Source organism: Plecotus auritus, assembly GCF_963455305.1.
Source record: "Plecotus auritus genome assembly, chromosome: 2".
Lineage (NCBI taxonomy): Eukaryota > Metazoa > Chordata > Mammalia > Chiroptera > Vespertilionidae > Plecotus > Plecotus auritus.
The window spans coordinates 92,307,064-92,324,847 of record NC_137771.1 but is presented as its reverse complement, the minus strand read 5'-3'; the positions used below and the strand labels follow the sequence as shown (position 1 = coordinate 92,324,847).

Sequence of the window (17,784 nt, the reverse complement as noted above, 5' to 3'; positions counted from 1 at the left end):
CCTGAGAACATGAAGCAGACAGAAAAAACAGGGATGCGGAGAAAGGGACACACCTAGGGCAGGGCCCTTGCTGAGTTGTAAGCAGGTGTGAGTCATTCCTGTCTGCCTTGGTAGCCACACCTTTTGTCCAGTTCTGAATGCCAGGTGGAGAATTTGCCTACACCAAGCTCCCCTGATCAAGTCAGAACAGGTGTCCTGAAAGATCATTCCCAATAAAATTAATGGAATCAAAATAGGCTGATCTCTCCTGAAATGTGATTTACTTCTGCTTCCTAAATGCTCACAGAGAACCCTAAAAATGTAGAAGAAAAAAGAGGAAGAAGCATACTTTGACATCCAGGAGGCTGGAGGTAGAGAGTGGGAGGTGGTTTATGTTGTCCTTTCCTGCCCTTTCAGCCAACCTCCTAACTATACTACGAAGAAACCAAGTTGAGTGCAGAGGAGTTTTCCCATTATGTGTGAGCACCTGCAACTGCTAGTGAATCAAGAAGAAAAGATTTAGAAGGGAAAGGCTTGGCATATAACTAAATTTCAAAACCTTAGGGATACAACTCATACCCATTAGGATGGCTACTATCAACCTCACCCCCCCCCCAAACACACACACACACACACACACACACACACACCAAAAATAAGTGTTGGAAGGATGTGGAAAAAGTGGAACCCTGTGCACTGCTGGTGGGGATGTGAACTGGTTCAGCCGCCGTGGAAAACAGTGTGGCAATTTCTCAAAAATTAAAGTTGAAACTACCATATGATCCAGCACTGCTGGGTATATGCCAAAAAGAATTGAAAGCAGGATTTCAAAGAGATACTTATATTCCCATGTTTATAACAACATTATTCATAATAGCTAACGGTAGAAACACCCCAAGTGTCCATTGACGATTGGATAAACACAGTACGATAAAGGCGTAAAATTGGATCTTATTTGGCCCTCAAAAGGAAATCCTGCCATGTGCTGTAACATGGATGAACCTTAAAGACATTATGTGCTAAGTGAAATAAGCCAGTCACAAAAACAAATACTGTATGATTCCACTTATGTGAAGTATCCAGAGTAATCAAATTCACTGAGACAAAAAGTAGATGGTGGTTGCCAGGGGCTGGGGCTGGGGAGTTATTGTTTAATGAATACAGAGGTTCAGTTTGGGAAGATGAAAAATGTTCTTGAGATAGATGGTGGTGATGGCCACACAACAATGTGAATGTGCATAATGCCACAGAATTGTATGTTTAATAATAGTTAAGATGGTACATTTTATGTTATATGTATTTTACTATGACTTTAAAAATTCTCCACTCACACACACACCTTGGGAACAAACTATCTGAGTTGGAATCCCTGTTTCACACCTTGTTAGAAATACGAGCTTAGTCCAATTACTCGACCAACTTCATCCTTGGCCATCTGTAAAGGGGAGAGGATAATGATGCACTCACACTTCTTAGGGCTGTTCTAAGGTTTAAATACAATTCAAGGACAGCCCTTGGCACTGTTTGGCTCATGCTCAGTGCTCGATAATGGTAGCTATTGCTGTTGTTGAGTCCTCAGCATTATGGTTGAAGATCAGCTAGAAGCTGGACATGGGCAGCCTCATTTTACTTGTTTTTAATTTAATAAAAAACATGAAGCAATAATTTTTCTCCACACATATTCACATCCATAAAATACATGCGCCATTAAGATGCACATGCACATGGAGTAAAGAAAGACAAGCTAATATCTCTACTCAGCATATTTATTTCATGTATTCTAAATGTCTTTTCTGCTGATATACCAGTCTTGCTTTGCCTTTAGGCAAGGTGCATGTAAGGCAGCGATGTTTGATGTTTATTAACACCATCAAAGGTTAGCCACTTGTATTCTATGAGGAACGGCTGGAATAATGTCAGAGGTGTTATGGTGTTGTTCACATAACTTCAGAGGAGGCCCACGGGAATCAATCATGTCTGTGGTGGCCCTCACCGGTTTGGCTCAGTGGATAGAGTGTCGGCCTCTGGACTGAAGGGTCCCAGGTTCGATTCCGGTCAAGGGCATGTACCTTGGTTGTGGGCACATCCCCAGTAGGGGGTGTGCAGGAGGCAGCTGATTGATGTTTCTCTCTCATCAATGTTTCTAACTCTCCCTCTTCCTTCCTTTCTGTAAAAAATCAATAAAATATATATATATTTTTAAAAACACGTCTGGGGTGAAGGCAGCACCAATGGCAGAGTGTGCCCCTGTCCTCAACCCCTGGCATCACACTCACGGACCCTCCTAGGCCCTCTCTGTGCCCCTGGCGCAACAGCCAGCATGCTGCCTTCTGGAAGGTTTGTCAGATGAAGGCTCAAGAGGGCAAGACAAGGAGAAAAGCAATTAAACAACACTAGGGAGCTCTAATATGTGGACTTGAAATCTTTGAGACAATATTTAAGATGAAATACAGCAAAATACGAAGGTGTAGTCTTACAATTCCAATGATTATTTTCAGAACAGTGGTTCTCAAGTGGTGGGGACCTTGCCCCATTAATCCCCTTCAGGGGCCATGCAGCAATGTCTGAGGATGTTTTTGGTTGTCACAACTCAAAACTGGGGGCCGTGTACTACCAGCACCCAGTGGCTAGGCTGGGATGCTGTTAAACATCCTGCAATGCAAGAGCAGCCTCCGCAACAAAGGATTTCCTGGCCCAAAATGTCAGCAGTGCCGAGGTTGAGAAACCTGTTCCAGAGCAACCAGAAGGGATTAAAATAAATCATTTCCCAGCTGAGAGGAGGATAAAAGAAGAGACCTATCAAAATGGGATGGTCGTCGAGGAGGCCCAAAGAAAAAAATGCCTTTGGCATTAACTTTCTTAGTTTTATATTCTCTCTCTCTCTCTCTCTCTCTCTCTCTCTCTCTCTCTCTCTCTCTCTCTCTCTCTCTCTCTCTCTCTCTCTCTCTCTCTCTCTCTCTCCCCCCCCCCAGAGGCTACATCTAATACATTTATTATTTATCTTCTTTTTGTAAAGACATACTAAAAATTTAACTGGATTTTGTTAGGAGAGGAACATTTCCTTATAAACTATTAAGGTTTCTCTACTTAAAACAGTCACTGTATTTGTCAGAACTTGTTGTTTATCTTGCTCAACATTCAGGAGGAATTTGTTCAAACATGAAATCCTTTAAACTTCACCATGGATTACACCTGGGAAAGTGCTTTATGGGCCACAGATTAAAGTGGGGAAAAGGTTGGAAAGATGCACTAAAGCATCTGGGAGGACTATGTCAGGATCCTAAACCACAGCACCATGTTCCCGAAACACCGTCCAGCACAGAACAGCCAGCAGAATGGCTACAGCGGTCCTGTGCCCGGCAGTCTGAGTTCAGTCCTGTCTTCAGGAGACAAGCTTTGGACCTGGGACAACTGGACTCTTCTTTGTGCTGCTATTTTCTCATTCAAAAAACCCCAAAAAACAGGAGTAACAATAGAATGTCCCTCATGGGGCTGTTAGGTGGATTAACTGAGATGATTAATATAGGTGACAGCAGCTCAGTGCCGGGGCATCGAGAGCCCTCTAGGAATGCTAGCTGTTACGGTGGGATGGAAAAGCAGACCACTGGTAAAGAAGAACAGAATATATTTCCTTTTAGATATAACCAGCTTTTGATGTCTCTGTGACTCAAAATAATCCTTAGGTTGTTTTAAAACTGGACAAAAAGTCCTTAATTTTCTTTTCCTCTACTCTGGAAACCACAAGCCATAATTATAGTAGCACCAAAGAATGCTTACAAAATTTGAAAATGGGGTTATTGAAGAAAGAGAATTTAAATTATTTACTGTGAAAAGAAGTTTAAGAACAGATTTTGCATTTATTCCAATTCTACATGTTCAATAAATGCTTTTTGACAAATGATACTACCAGGTACTTGGGGAGGATGAGAAGCATTACCATCTTACAGAAAGGCTCAGTAGGAAAGAGGAGAGAAAGCACTATAGAGTGAGGCACTGGCTTTACAAAACCTTGCAAGATTTTTGGAGAGCCCCAGCAAGGACTCACAGTGACTCCCCCACTTAGCCGCACACTGGGGGCACTTTTAAGAATTCTAATTCCCAGAACCACCCATATCAATTCATTCAGGATCTTGGGGGCTGGAGCCCAGGCATCTATATTTTAGAATCCCACAGGATTCAATATGCAGCCCATATTGAGAGGCAATACGCTAGACCAATACTTCTCAAACTTGAAAGTCATAATGACCTTGGGATCTTATTAGAACTCGAATTCTAACCCTGTAGATGTGTGTAGGGGGAGGGAGCAGAGGGAGGAAGCAGGAGGCCAAGATACTGCATTTTTAATACTAGTAAATTTCCAGAAAATGTCAATTCTGCAATTCGGGGGACCTCATTTGGAGCTACAGGTCTCATATGCTTTGAAATGGCTCCATATAAATAAACATATAATCTATACTAATAAAAGCCTAGGTGGTCCTTGCACCCTTGCGCATGACATCATCACAAGATGGCTGCCACAAGATGGCCACCACAAGATGGCCGTGCACATAGCAGAGGCGGGTCCTAGTAGCTGCTCCTCACAGTGAGGCCTGGGGGTCCCAGGGCTCTGCGCAGCGCAGAGGAGGCTGGTCCTGGTGGAGGAGGCGGGTCATGGCAGGGGAGGGCAGTTGGGGGCAATCAGACTGGCAGGGGAGCAGTTAGGCATCAATCAGGCAGGCAGGCGAGCGGTTAGGAGCCAGCTGTCCTGGATTGTGAGAGGGATTTCCGCAGGGATCGGGCCTAAACCAGCAGTCAGACATCTCCTGAGGGGTCCCAGATTGGAGAGGGTGCAGGCTGGGCTGAGGGACACCCCTCCCCCCCATGCATGAATTTCGTGCACCGGGCCTCTAATCTATATATATAAAAGCCTAAGTGACTGTTGCAACCGAAACAACTGAACGGATGACGTAACAGGCTGCATGGGGTGCCCAGGCCAGCAGGGGTTAGTGAGGGATGACCAAACGACCAAACAAGCAGGCTGCATGGGGCGACCAGGCCGGCAGGGCGGTTAGTGAGGGAGGACCAAATGTCTGAACAGAGTGCTGTGTGGGGTGACCAGGCTGGCAGGGGGCGGGGGGGGCAGTGAGGGGTGACCAAATGACTGAACAAGCAGACTGCGTGGGGTGACCAGGCCAGTGAGGGGGGGGGCAGTGAGGGGAGACCAGGCCAGTGAGGGGGCAGTTGGGGGCGACCAGGCCAGCAGGGGGTGCAGTAAGGGGCGACCAAGCCGGTGGGAGGGGCAGTTAGGGGTGACCAGGCCAGCAAGGGGGGGCAGTTGGGGGCGACCAGGTTGGCAGGGGGGGCAGTTGGGGGTGACCAGGCCAGCGGGGGGGGGGGGCAGTGAGGGGAGACCAGGCCAGTGGGGGGCAGTTGGGGGCAACCAGGCCAGCAGGGGGGGCAGTAAGGGGTGACCAGGCCGGCGGGAGGGGCAGTTAGGGGTGACCAGGCCGGCAAGGGGGGGGCAGTTGGGGGTGACCAGGTTGGCAGGGGGGGCAGTTGGGGGTGACCAGGCAGGCAGGCAGGTGAGCAGTTAGGATCCAGTGGTGCTGGATTGTGAGATCCTAAGGATCGGGCCTAAACCGGCAGTCGGACATCCCCTGAGGGGTCCTGGATTGGAGAGGGTGCAGGCTGAGCTGAGGGGACCACCCTTGTGCACAAGTTTCGTGCACTGGGCCTCTAGTATTCTTATAAAGTGCTAGTGCTGTTCTTTGAGTGGAAACTAACTTGTTCAACAAATGTGTAATAACCTTCTGGAGCTACATGCTTTTGAAGGGATATAAAGATGAATAGGTAGATTTCTTCCCTTGAGTAGTTTACAACTCAATTTATAGTAGATGGCATTTAAGTTGGGCAGAAAACAAAACCTTCTGACTGTAGGGTTTTCTGACAACAGTGTAAAGCGATGGATATTGAAGGGCATTGCAGGGGTATTGGGGGGTGTTCCAGTGGAGGAAACTAAGAGAAAGAGTTTTGTTTCAGGGAAGTTCTGAATGAAGACTATTTATGTGAAGAACAGAAGAGGCTGGAAAATTCAGGAAAGAGACAGAAGAAACGGACAGGAGCACCACAGTTTTTAAAAGGAGTCTGTGAGTGTTGGTGAAGATTTGGAGGTTTCAGAGGAAAGAGAATCTTCTTGTTGAAGGTTAGAGAACCTCACTGCTGGGTTTGCGGTTTTATTAGGGAGTCCCTACTGGTCCATTCCATTCACTGGGCTTAGGAGGTAAACCAAGCACATAAGCTCAACACTAGAATTTCTCTAAAAGGGTCATGCACATGACATTTGCATCTTCTTACTTTCAAACCACATGCTATTTGCATCTGATTTATAAATTTTGAGGCCAACTTTGTCAAGTGTCAGTATCTAGGGATGTTAGATCATGAATCTTTCTGAGCATTTTCTCCCCATGACTCTATGAAGTTCACATTATCAATAAATGGTGGCAAACCAATATAAAGAGTGTTTAATTCATTCCTATGTTGTCAGGGTTGGCAACAAATGGATAGACTCCCTGGTTATTGGAAACTTAATTTTAATCGCTCACCTGTCTGATAACAGCCTTGTTAGCCTGGCCAGTACATCACCAGGATTGCAAAATCTCCGACTACTTATGAAAACACAAACAGAGCTACTGAATCTTCAAACAGCAAGACAAACCTTCTCTCCCTCAGCATGCCAACAGGTTCAGCAGTGCCTTTGACAATCATTCTCCAAGCTTGAGACAATTACATTTTTAAAAATGGGTTGTATTCTTTTTTTAATTACTAAAAAGTAATACCTGCAATTGAAAAAAAAAAAGTAGAAAACATAGAACAAAATAAAATAAAACCCACCACAATCACACTATCTAAAGATTGGCCCTGGAACATTTTGACAAATGTCTTCCTAGTCATGTTTATTGTAAACATGGGACTGGACAGCACAGACAGCTCTGCTGTCTGACTTGTTAACTTAGTATTTTTGTTAAATAATCTTAAAAGGGGAAATTATTTTTCTTTTTTAGTTTACTCAAATCCGTCCAGGAAAATAGCTCTTTTATGTTAGGGATTCACATTGTAACACCCGTCTGTGTTCACCTGCGGGTAAGACAATTAACTTGCTATGCGGAGGCTTGTGCTGAGATTGCTGTTAGACTCAGAAATGAGTGATTATGTGGGACAGGAATTAGTTATGGTGGGTAGAATTTGCTTATTCCCACTCTCAAAATACCCTTGGGAACAAGGATATCTCAGGCCTAGGACAGTAGCCTTCACTACCTAAGAGGGCCACCTGTGCATTTGTAAAACAATCCACACACTGTCATAATATTTGCTTAGCTGACTCTATACTCTACCCTCAGGACATTTTCATATTAAATACTCATTATTTCTTATACTTGTCCTTTTCTTCTCACCTGTCCGTTAACATTGATTCTCATTAGGCAATTCTATCGACGAGCATTTATTGAACACTGGCAGCACTGGAATTTTAAGAATGGCAATGATCATGGCACTGAAAGCCTTCCCTGGAAGATGACTGAGATTAGAGAAGCATGGTTTGGGGAGTACTAGCAATGGTTCTCATTTCCTGGGTACAGTCAAGTCACCTGAGAAGCTATTGTGCTGAGGCTGCACCCCACACCAGGTGAATTAGCATCTCTGAAGATGGGATGCAGGCAGGTCACTTTTAAAGCTCCCCCAAGCGATTCTGATGTGTACCCAGGGTGGAGAACCGATGCCACAGAGAAGTGATTTTCATTTAATTGGCTGTGTATTAGAATCACTTGGTGAGGTTTTAAAAAAATCAAAATACCTGAGCCCCACCCCAGAACAAATGAGTCAGAATATGGAAAAGGAGTCTGACAACTGTATTTTTTTTTCAGACCTCCTTTAGATGATCTGATATACAGCAAGTGTTAAGAAGCATTGCTATAAGCAATGTAGTGAAGGAGAAAAATCTAGATTTGAACCTATCTCTGGCCCTTTGGCTTTGTAAGCCATGCATGCCTGTAGGATGATGGGCTGTTTCCAGGAGGCCATCTGGGGTAATGGAAACAGCAATGGGCTGAGAAGTTATGAAGGGACCTGAAGGCATAGTTCAAGTCTTGGTTTACTATTGTAATGTTTGCTACGTGATGTAAGACATCACATTACCTCTCTGGGTTGGGAGCCCCTGTCCACCTACCTACATTTTCTACCACACCTTGTATTTGCAGAATTTCTTTCTCCTTAATTGATTATTTACTGCATTTTATTTGGTGACTATGGGCTCAGTGCATGAATTCGTGCACCTTGAAAGGAACTGTGGGCCGCGAGGCTGTGGTGGGCACAGGGGTGGGCCTCGACCCATCCTAATGCTCCCTCCCGGCCCCTCCTGCCATGTCCCCCGGTCCCCTGCTCCACCATCCCGTTGCAGGTGCGAGTGGGGCTGGCACCAGCAGTGGGTGTGAACGGGTGGGTTCCGGCAGCAGGTGTGAGTAGCGAGCAGGATCGTGGCATGCAGGAGCAAATAATTTTCAGTAACCACCAGAGGTTTGCCCTGATGACAGCAACAGCACCTTGCCTTGGTCTGGCGCCCTGCTCACCTGCTCCACCATCCCTCTGCGGCCAATGCCCACCATGTTCTGCATGTGCCCCCTGGTGGTCAACACATGTCATAGCTACCGGTTGTTTGGTTGTTCCACCATTCGGTCTATTTGCATATTAGCCTTTTATTACATAGGATTAGTGATAATCAAATTGCATATAGTTCTTAATGCAAGTACTGAAAATATAAAATGCTTTATAATTATAATTCTTTCCAAACAGTTATTATGTTGCTTTCCAGCTTAAAATTTGGAGACAAATTGCTCTTAAAGAGGCTGTCAAAGGATTGTGAAGGCAGTATGCTGAGTGGAGTAAGTCAGACAAAGACAAGTATTGTAAGCTGTTACTCATATGTGGAATCTAAAAAAGCTGAACTCATAGAAACAGAGAGTAGAATAGTGGTTTCTAGAGGCTGGGTGTTGGGGGATGTGGGGAGATGTTGGTCAAAGGCTACAAACTTCCAGTTATAAGATGAATAAGTTCTGGGGATCTAACGTACAGCATGGTGACTATAGTTAGCAATACTGTTTTATATATACTTGGAAGTTGCTAAAGGAGTGAGTCTTAAATATTCACAGCACACACACACACATGCACACACACGGTAATTATGTGAGGGGGATGGGGGCTGGTGAGAAAGGTGAAGGGATTAAGAAGTACAAATTGGCAGTTACAAAATAGTCACAGGGATGTAAAGTTCAGCATAAGAAATATAGTCAATAATATTTTAATAACTATGTATGGGGCCAGGTGTGTACTAGAATTATTGGGACACTCACTTCGTAAATTATATAAGTGTGTAACCACTATGCTGTACACCTAAAACTAATATAAAATAATGTCAAATGTTAACTGTTAATTGAAATGTGAAAAAGGTAATTATGTGAGTGCTGGAGGTGTTAACTAACCCTATGGGGTAGTCATTTTGTAATATATTATAAAATCACCATGTTGTACACCTCACACTTACACAATATAATATGTCAAGCCTGGGTCCTGGGTGCCAGAGGTAAGCCAGTGCCAGTAGCCGGGGGAAGGAAGGCCTACTCTTGCATGAATTTCTTGCATCTCAATAAAGCAGGCAAAAACCAGAGGCTCTCAAATGCCATTAACTTGTAACATTGGACATCTGTGAGGTCTAAAATTTCATGCATTCATGATTTAGTATCATATACACTACATGATCAACAATTTCCATTCTTTCATGGCACATTAACAAAGTTAACAGGAGAAGGGGGCTGAGTCTCACGATGGTGCCCACCATGAAGAAGGCAGCTACAGAAGGTGTCGAGGTTACTTTTGAAGATCAACAAAAGATAAACAGATTTGCACAGAATACAAGTAGAATCACAGAGCCGAAGGAAGAAATTGACATAAAGAAGAACTTCCAAAATTTAGAAGATGGTCCTAGCTGGTTTGGCTCACTGGATAGAGCCTTGGCCTGTGGACTGAAGGTTTCCGGTTTGATTCCCGTCAAGAGCAAGTACCTCAGTTGCAGGCTCAATCCCTGGCCCTGGTCAGGGCATGTGCGGGAGGCAACCAATCAATATGTCTCTCTCACATTGATGTTTCTCTCTCTGTCTTTCCCCCTCCCTTCCACTCTCTCTACAAATCAATGAAAAAATATCCTTGTGTGAGGATTAACAAAAATAAAAACACAATTTAGAAAGTGCTTGCCAGGACATCATGCTTGCAGGTGACAACTGCTTAATGATACCTTATCTAACTGGTAATGTTTTCATTAGCCATTCTCAAGAATAAACACAAGAAATGTTAGAAGAAGCAATAAAAAATTTGCAAGAAGAAATTGATGCTTTAGAATCCAGACTGAAATGCATTCAGCGTATTTTAGCAGATTTGAAAGTTTAGTTATGTGCAAAATTTGGGAGCAACAAAAACTTTAAAGCAGATGAAAGTTAAACATTTTATAATAATTTTTTAAATATGTTTAATAAACTTAAATATTGTTTAAATGATCATTTCCTTTCTTAAATTGATATGGAAAGCAAAAATTTCTTTTTAAAAATTATTTAATGGAAACTTGCCTATTTTCACAATTTGCTTATTTATTTTGTATTTTTAAGAGAAGACAGTATTCATCTATGTATTTTGTGTAATGATTATTTCAACTATGGGGGTTTTATGTCATGTTATTAAATCAGTTAAGCAATCTTATGTTTCTATAATATCATTTAGAATATGTTGTAATTTTTATCAGAAAATTTAATACTTGTGTCATAGTTCTTATATGTCTATTTCAGTTGCTATTTAGAAATGGTGAAAGGACTCTAGAAAGATCTAATCCTACATCTGTCTACTTTACTCGTTTCACACCTAAACCTTTGTTATATACTAAAAATATATATTTTTGTTTAAATATATGCAATATCTATATATCTATCCTATATAATAAAGACACAATATGCAAATTGACCATCACTCCAACACACAAGATGGCCGCCCCCATGTGGTCAAAGATGGCTGCCCCCATGTGGACACAAGATGGCCACCATAAGATGGCCAGCAGGGGAGGGCAGTTGTGGGTGATCAGGCCTGCAGGGGAGGGCAGTTGGGGGCAACCAGGCCTGCAGGGGAGGACAGTTTGGGCAACCAGGCCTGCAGGGGAGGGCAGTTGGGGGCAACCAGGCCTACAGGGGAGGGCAGTTTGGGGGACCAGGCCTGCAGGGGAGGGCAGTTGGGGGCAACCAGGTCTGCAGGGGAGGGCAGTTGGGGGCAACCAGGTCTGCAGGGGAGGGCAGTTAGGGGCAATCGGGCCATCAGAGGAGCAGTTAGGCATTGATCAGGCTGGCAGGGGAGTGGTTGGGGGTGATCAGGGTGACAGGCAGAAGCGGTTAGGGGAAATCAGGTGGCAGGCAGGCAAGCGGTTGGGAGCCAGCAGTCCTGGATTGTGAGAGGAATGTCCCAGATTGGAGAGGGTGCAGGGGTGCAGGCCGGGCTGAGGGGCATGCCCCATGCCATGCACGAATTTCGTGCACTGGGCCCCTAGTATATCTATATATCTATATATCTATATATCTATATATCTATATATCTATATATCTATATATCTATATATCTATATATCTATATATCTATATATCTATATATCTATATATCTATATATCTATATATCTATATATCTATATATCTATATATATAAAAGGCTAAGTGACCGACTGTCCATCTGTCCAACCATCCAACCAAATGGCCGGCCAGTACATAGGGCACACACTGGCAATTTAAAAATAAACATTGACTCATGCATGCATGATATTTGTCCCCATCTGATACTGCCCTCCCATTTAAATTAATTCAAAGACAGTTCCTGTGATACCAGCATTTGTGATGACTATTAATAAATCACAAGGACAAACTCTAGACAAAGTAGGAATATTCCTACCTGGACCTGTTTTGGGGCATGGTGAGTTATATGTTGCTTTCTCTTGAGTTCGAAGAGCATGTGACATTAAAGTTAAAGTTATAAATACTTCATCACAAGGGAAATTAGTCAAGCACTCTGAAAGTGTTTTTACTCTTACTATGGTATACAAGGAGATATTAGAATACATTTAATCAATTTATCAGTCATTGTTTTTTATCAGTGTTTTTATATCATGTCTTGTTTATTTATTAATCAATTTATATATTATTTTCATATACATTTTACAATTTTCTTTCATCTCTGACACTTCTATTATAGAGAAAGGGTGAATAGTGATATTAAAATATTTCTTCTAATTAATGTCCTTTCAATGTGAACGAATCCGTGCACCGGGCCACTAGTATATTATAGATGAACATATATATCTCTGAACATATATATCAGTTGCAGGCTCAATGCCCAGCCTCTATCCAGGCACAAGCAAGAGGCAACAAATCAATGTGTCTCTCTCACATCAATGTTTCTCTCTCTCCCACTCCCATCCTCCCTTCCACTCTCTCTGAAAAATCAATGAAAAAAATATCCTTGGGTGAGGATTAACAACAACAACAATAACAACAACAACAAAAGTCTTTACCTTAAATAAATAAAGAGTTCATTTATCCTTCCCCCGCCCCAAAAAAGGGGGGGCTACTGTGAACAAAGATGTCACAGAGAGCACCCAGTTCTGTCAGGAGAAGCCAAGATCAGGGAGTGGTTTCACAAATAATTCTACTAAAAGACAGTAGGGGAATAAGTTAAGTAACAGGAAATGTTTACAAGCTAAATGTGTGATTATGACTTCAAATCGCCATTTGGTTAAGCTTCTTGTTACTGATTTTAAAAACTGCCGACACACTCTCTCCCACCTGCCCCCCAGCCTATGATCAAAACTTCCCTTCATTTGTATTTCATTCATTTCTGGTTGTGCTGAAAAATAAACAACCAGCCCATGAACTCACTTCTCAAAAAGTATTTGCCCTTACAAAAAACTTTTTAAGGCATAGAATGGGTTTCTTACTTCTTAAAAGTGTGTTTCTAGCACTGTTAAAAACTTGCATTTACAAATAGTTGCTAAAACAGTTCCTCTGGATTGTTCCAGAAGGGCGATAGTGAGACTTGGGTTATGATGTTGATCAGATCTGGCTTCTTTCTTTCCTTCTTCATCAGAGGCTAACCTTTTCCTGGCTGCAGCTTCTCTCTTTTCTGCAGGTGGATCTTCTATACTTTCTTGGTTGGTCGTTTTGGCTCTTTCCTTTTGCTCCCCTTCCCCCATTGGTCTGCACTTTTTTTGCCTGATGATTTTTTTAAACATTAATTTCAACATTTGCAGGAGCAGTTTGGATGGTGTCTGGCCAGTCTCTCCTTGGGCTCCCTTCCCTTACTGCCTCTTGAGCTGAACTCCCCTCTCTCTTCAGGGCATCTTGGCAGAGGTTGTGGGGGGAGCACCTGGGTGTCTGCGGGGACACCGGGGACACCGCGGTGAGAGCCTTTGCAGAGCTGAGCTGGCTGGACATTGCTTCTCTGGCCACCCCTGAGCTGCTGGGCTCCTGTTTTCAAGCTTTGTAAAAGCACCAGAGCTCTTTTTCACTCATGAAATCTTGCACAGAATCCGACATTTAATAGAAAAAGAGAGGAACTGGCCCTGTTGAAGTGGGAGTGCACTTTTGTGGAATGCTGATAAACATGACTTGAAAATCCTGTGACTTCATCATGGAATGCTGCAAAGATTTTTACCTTTGAGTATGAAAAATGATAAAAATCCTTATTGTTTTTCCCCCATGAATAGGAATTACTTGTCACTTCTGCTAATTCTGGAGATTGGAGAAAACAAGCTAAAGTGGTGGATGCTGCCAGTGAAGGCTTTAGGAGCTGATAGCTTTGAGACCTGCCTCTGAAGTCAGGGAGCAGGGGCCTGGGTGCAACACTCTGTGGAGGGGGCAGCAGTCAAATCTGAGGACCTAGTAGCAAATATGGGACCTCTGGATTCCTAGGTTGTTTGCCTTCTTCGTTCATGAGTTCGAGGTAGAGAGTGAGAGGAGCGTTTCCTTCTGCGAGTGTGGTTGTGATGCAGCTGTAATAATAGATCTGGTTATCCCTGGTGATCCATCAAGAACCAAGTAAGACGAACAGAAACAACCCACTGAGCCGTTCCTATTAGATGACCCATGACCTTGATTAATGACCACTAATCTCTATTCACTGTTTACCAGCAGGTTAGGAAGGCCTTTAATGATACCAGAGAAGAAAATAATTAGGAAAATACAGGCTGGTTGATCACATGACCTGTACAAGCCTAGACTTTTATCTGATCAATCGGTTTAGACTCTGTAGTAAGTGTAGCCCCATGCTTCCTTTAATTATGTGGGCTAGTTTCTCATCTCCTGGGAAGCTCAAAACACTTGACTCATGAATAGGCACTCTATTAATTGTGGTATTCTCTTAATTGTTGGTAGTATATCCATCAGTTACTTTCTTTAAAGAAAATACATATAGTTTTGAAATTGCTTGTTCTTTTATATAGATTCTACTATCAGTGAAATAGTCTTGAAATTTCTATGTAGGCATTTTCAGTAAACTTTTTGTTGAAGTATAATATACATACATAAATACAAACAATGTATATACTCACAAGAGTACAGTTGGATGAATTTTCACCCACATGTATGCACTATGTCTCCAGGTCAAGGAATAGAATATCACCAGTCAGTCCCCACAGAAGCTAACTACTACCCTAATTCTAACACCACACATACTAATATTGTCTGCTTTTAAATGTTTCTATTTTAATAGATGACCAGGTAAAATCTGCTCCAATAGACAAAGAGCTTCTTTGTTAGTACCTGTGCCTCAGCAATCATAATCCTAACGAATGCTATTTATTTTGCCTTTTCCCTGTGCCTTGTGAGTTGGACCAGCTTGATATAATGCCATAGTGCTCAAAGGCTAAAATGTCCTTTCCAAAGATGGGGTCAGTCTTTTGGTTTAATCATTTGTCCACTGAAGAAGGAAGATGAACATCTCTTTAGCAACTGGCACATTTTACTGTTTGTTTATGGATCAATCTCAAGCCATATATGTTTGAATATTTCCATTTTATGCACTCATACGCTTGCATAAACACACACACAGATTCCTGTTATTTCCTGCCTTGACTTCTCTTTTTCTATCCTCAGTAGACAGCCTTCTCTAACCTTGGTAGCCCTAGCATGCAAACTTTCCTCAACAATCCTGCTCTCCAGAATTCATCACCTCTGTGCACACTGCCTTGAAACGATTTTACTACTGATCATACAAAAGGCACATACAACTTTGGAGAATTCCTCTTCCACTTCTGCTTTGAATGTAAAGAAAGACTATAAGAAATTTAGACCTGGAAGGGGAAAATGAGTAGTAAAACCAACTGTTAGACTGTGTGGCTTTTTATTATCAGCCTTAGGTTCAGACCTGAGTTTTTGTTGAGTGAGAGTGTCTATATTTCTCTTTTTTTAAGGTTTGTGAAATTTTTTTAGTGTCTATTTGAGCCAAGCTAACAATATATGCTGGGGAGCAAGATCTCAAATGCTCTAGGGTGTCTGTGCTTATACAGTTGTTTGTGGAAGCCATTGGCGTCCCATTCATTAACTCATTTATTAATTCGTTTTCTGATACTGTCATGTGCTAGGCATCGTGGTAGAAGCTGGACTTTCCAAGGGGGAGGAAGGGAGAAAAACTTGGAAGCCCAAATAGAGTATTTATAGATCTGACGCTTAGAGTACAAGAAACACCTAATTTCTTAAAATAGAATATTGTTGCTTTTAATTATGCCATGCACATAATAAGAGCTCTAAATGCATTCTGGGATGAAGATAATAGTATTGTGCATGTTTCTCTATTATAAATAAGTAAAACTCTGGATTGATTAAGTTTATAGGAATCCAGATCATTACTTCTCTTTTTTTAAAACAACCTCAGTGACTTATTTTGAAAAATATGATTGAGTAAAATCACTCCAGCTTCATTGCCATTCACTCTATTTCATAATTCAATGATACAATTCAGTTATATTTTATTCAATGCCAAAGGTTTTTCAAATTGACCTTTTCCTTTGAATTACAATCGCAAGCGGATACAAATGGATTTTTAGAGTCATGCAGAATTCCTTGCACTTTTGTTGGTATAACTCACTCAGAGATGTAGTTAGATGCTCCATTTCTCCAAGTGGGTAACTCTTCCTCCATGTATGAATTCTGATGGACTCATTTAAACCCAACACTCTTACCATGCAAAACTGCTAAACACAATGGAACCCTAAAAGGCACATTTGTGGCTTCAAAACTCATCATAACCTTTATCTATATTAATAAAAGCCTAGGTGGCCCTCGCACCCTCACATCATCACAAGATGGCTGCCCCCACATCATCACAAGATGGCCACCCCCATGTTGTCACAAGTTGGGGGGCAGGGGAGGGCAGTTGTGGGCAATCAGGCCTGCAGGGGAGGGCAGTTGGGGGGGGGGACCAGACCTGCAGGGGAGGGAAGTTGGGGGGACCAGGCCTGCAGGGGATGGCAGTTGGGAGCGACCAGGCCATCAAGGGAGCAGTTAGGCATCAATCAGGACGGCAGGGGAGTGGTTAGGGGTGATCAGGCTGCCAGGCAGAAGCAGTTAGAGGCAATCAGGCAGGCAGGCAGGCAAGTGGTTAGGAGCCAGCAGTCCTGGATTGTAAGAGGGGTGCCAGATTGGAGAGGGTGCAGGCTGGGCTGAGGGACATCCCCCCAGTGCACGAATTTTGTGCACTGGGCCTCTAGCAATGTTAATAAATTGCTTCATTAATAATTGAGGCTAACCTTAGAAATCTAGGAAGTAGCTTGATTGCTCAAGCTTGATTAATTTCTGATGGATGTTAGCCTAATCAGTTGACAATTAGTACAGATATCTAAAGATTGAGGCTCCCACCTCCCAATAGCAGGAATCACACCTCTCTATCAGGTCAGGGCAGGTAAAGAAAGTATGGAGATTAAACGGGAAAATATTTTATGAGGTCTCTTGTTTTCATTGAAAACCAAATCAATAGCTCATGTCAATGTTTTAATTCAAAATTAAAAGGGTACATGTACTTAAGCTATTACTGATGAACAAGACTCACTTGATTCTCCTATGATCATTTGGTAATGAACATAAGATGTTCTCCGTGATGGGAAAGGCTGAATGACACCTGATTTTTCATTCATTCAACAGGCATGTATTGATTACTTATTAGGTGCTGCTGTACAGAGATGACAATGACATGATCCCAAATATATGTTGTTCATGTATGTTCAGTTTCTAATGTTTTACATTGCTTGTGGGTTAAACTCCAAAAGCCTGTGAACTAACCAAGTACTAATCAAATGTAAATTAAAGCAGTGTGTTTAGCCAGGATCTGTAATACAGACACTGGAGTAGAATAGTGGTTTCAGCAGACATGTCTTCCTCTACATTCACTCTTGACCTGCACTGGGTGGATCTTACAGCTGCACAAATTTCTTCTGGCTTTTAATAAAGGTTTATTGTTTGTTTGTTTGTTTTGTTTTCAGGAGACTTCATTCTCCACACCACAACTGGGTGCAGGGACACAATAGGACTCTGCGGATGATCTCGTTGGAGGCAACGTAAGACATTTTCACTGCTTGCACTACAGCATTCATTAATAGTTTGGCTACTTATGTTAGGGATGTGATGCAGTCCAAAGCTGCCATGATGAGCTCCACCCATGCTCTGGGCCTTAGCTGTAACTTGACTGCAGATTTTCAGTTGGTGAGA

The 17,784-nt window shown here is 42.6% G+C and overlaps 1 pseudogene across 1 annotated transcript; it reads left to right on the top strand.

Annotated features, from left to right (window-relative positions):
* Nucleotides 1–9,830: 9,830 nt before the first annotated feature.
* LOC308240979 (prefoldin subunit 4-like) lies at nt 9,831–10,500 on the top strand (annotated as a pseudogene). Its single transcript has 2 exons — nt 9,831–9,984; nt 10,247–10,500. The product of its transcript is annotated as a prefoldin subunit 4-like (transcript).
* The last annotated feature ends 7,284 nt before the right edge of the window (nt 10,501–17,784 follow it).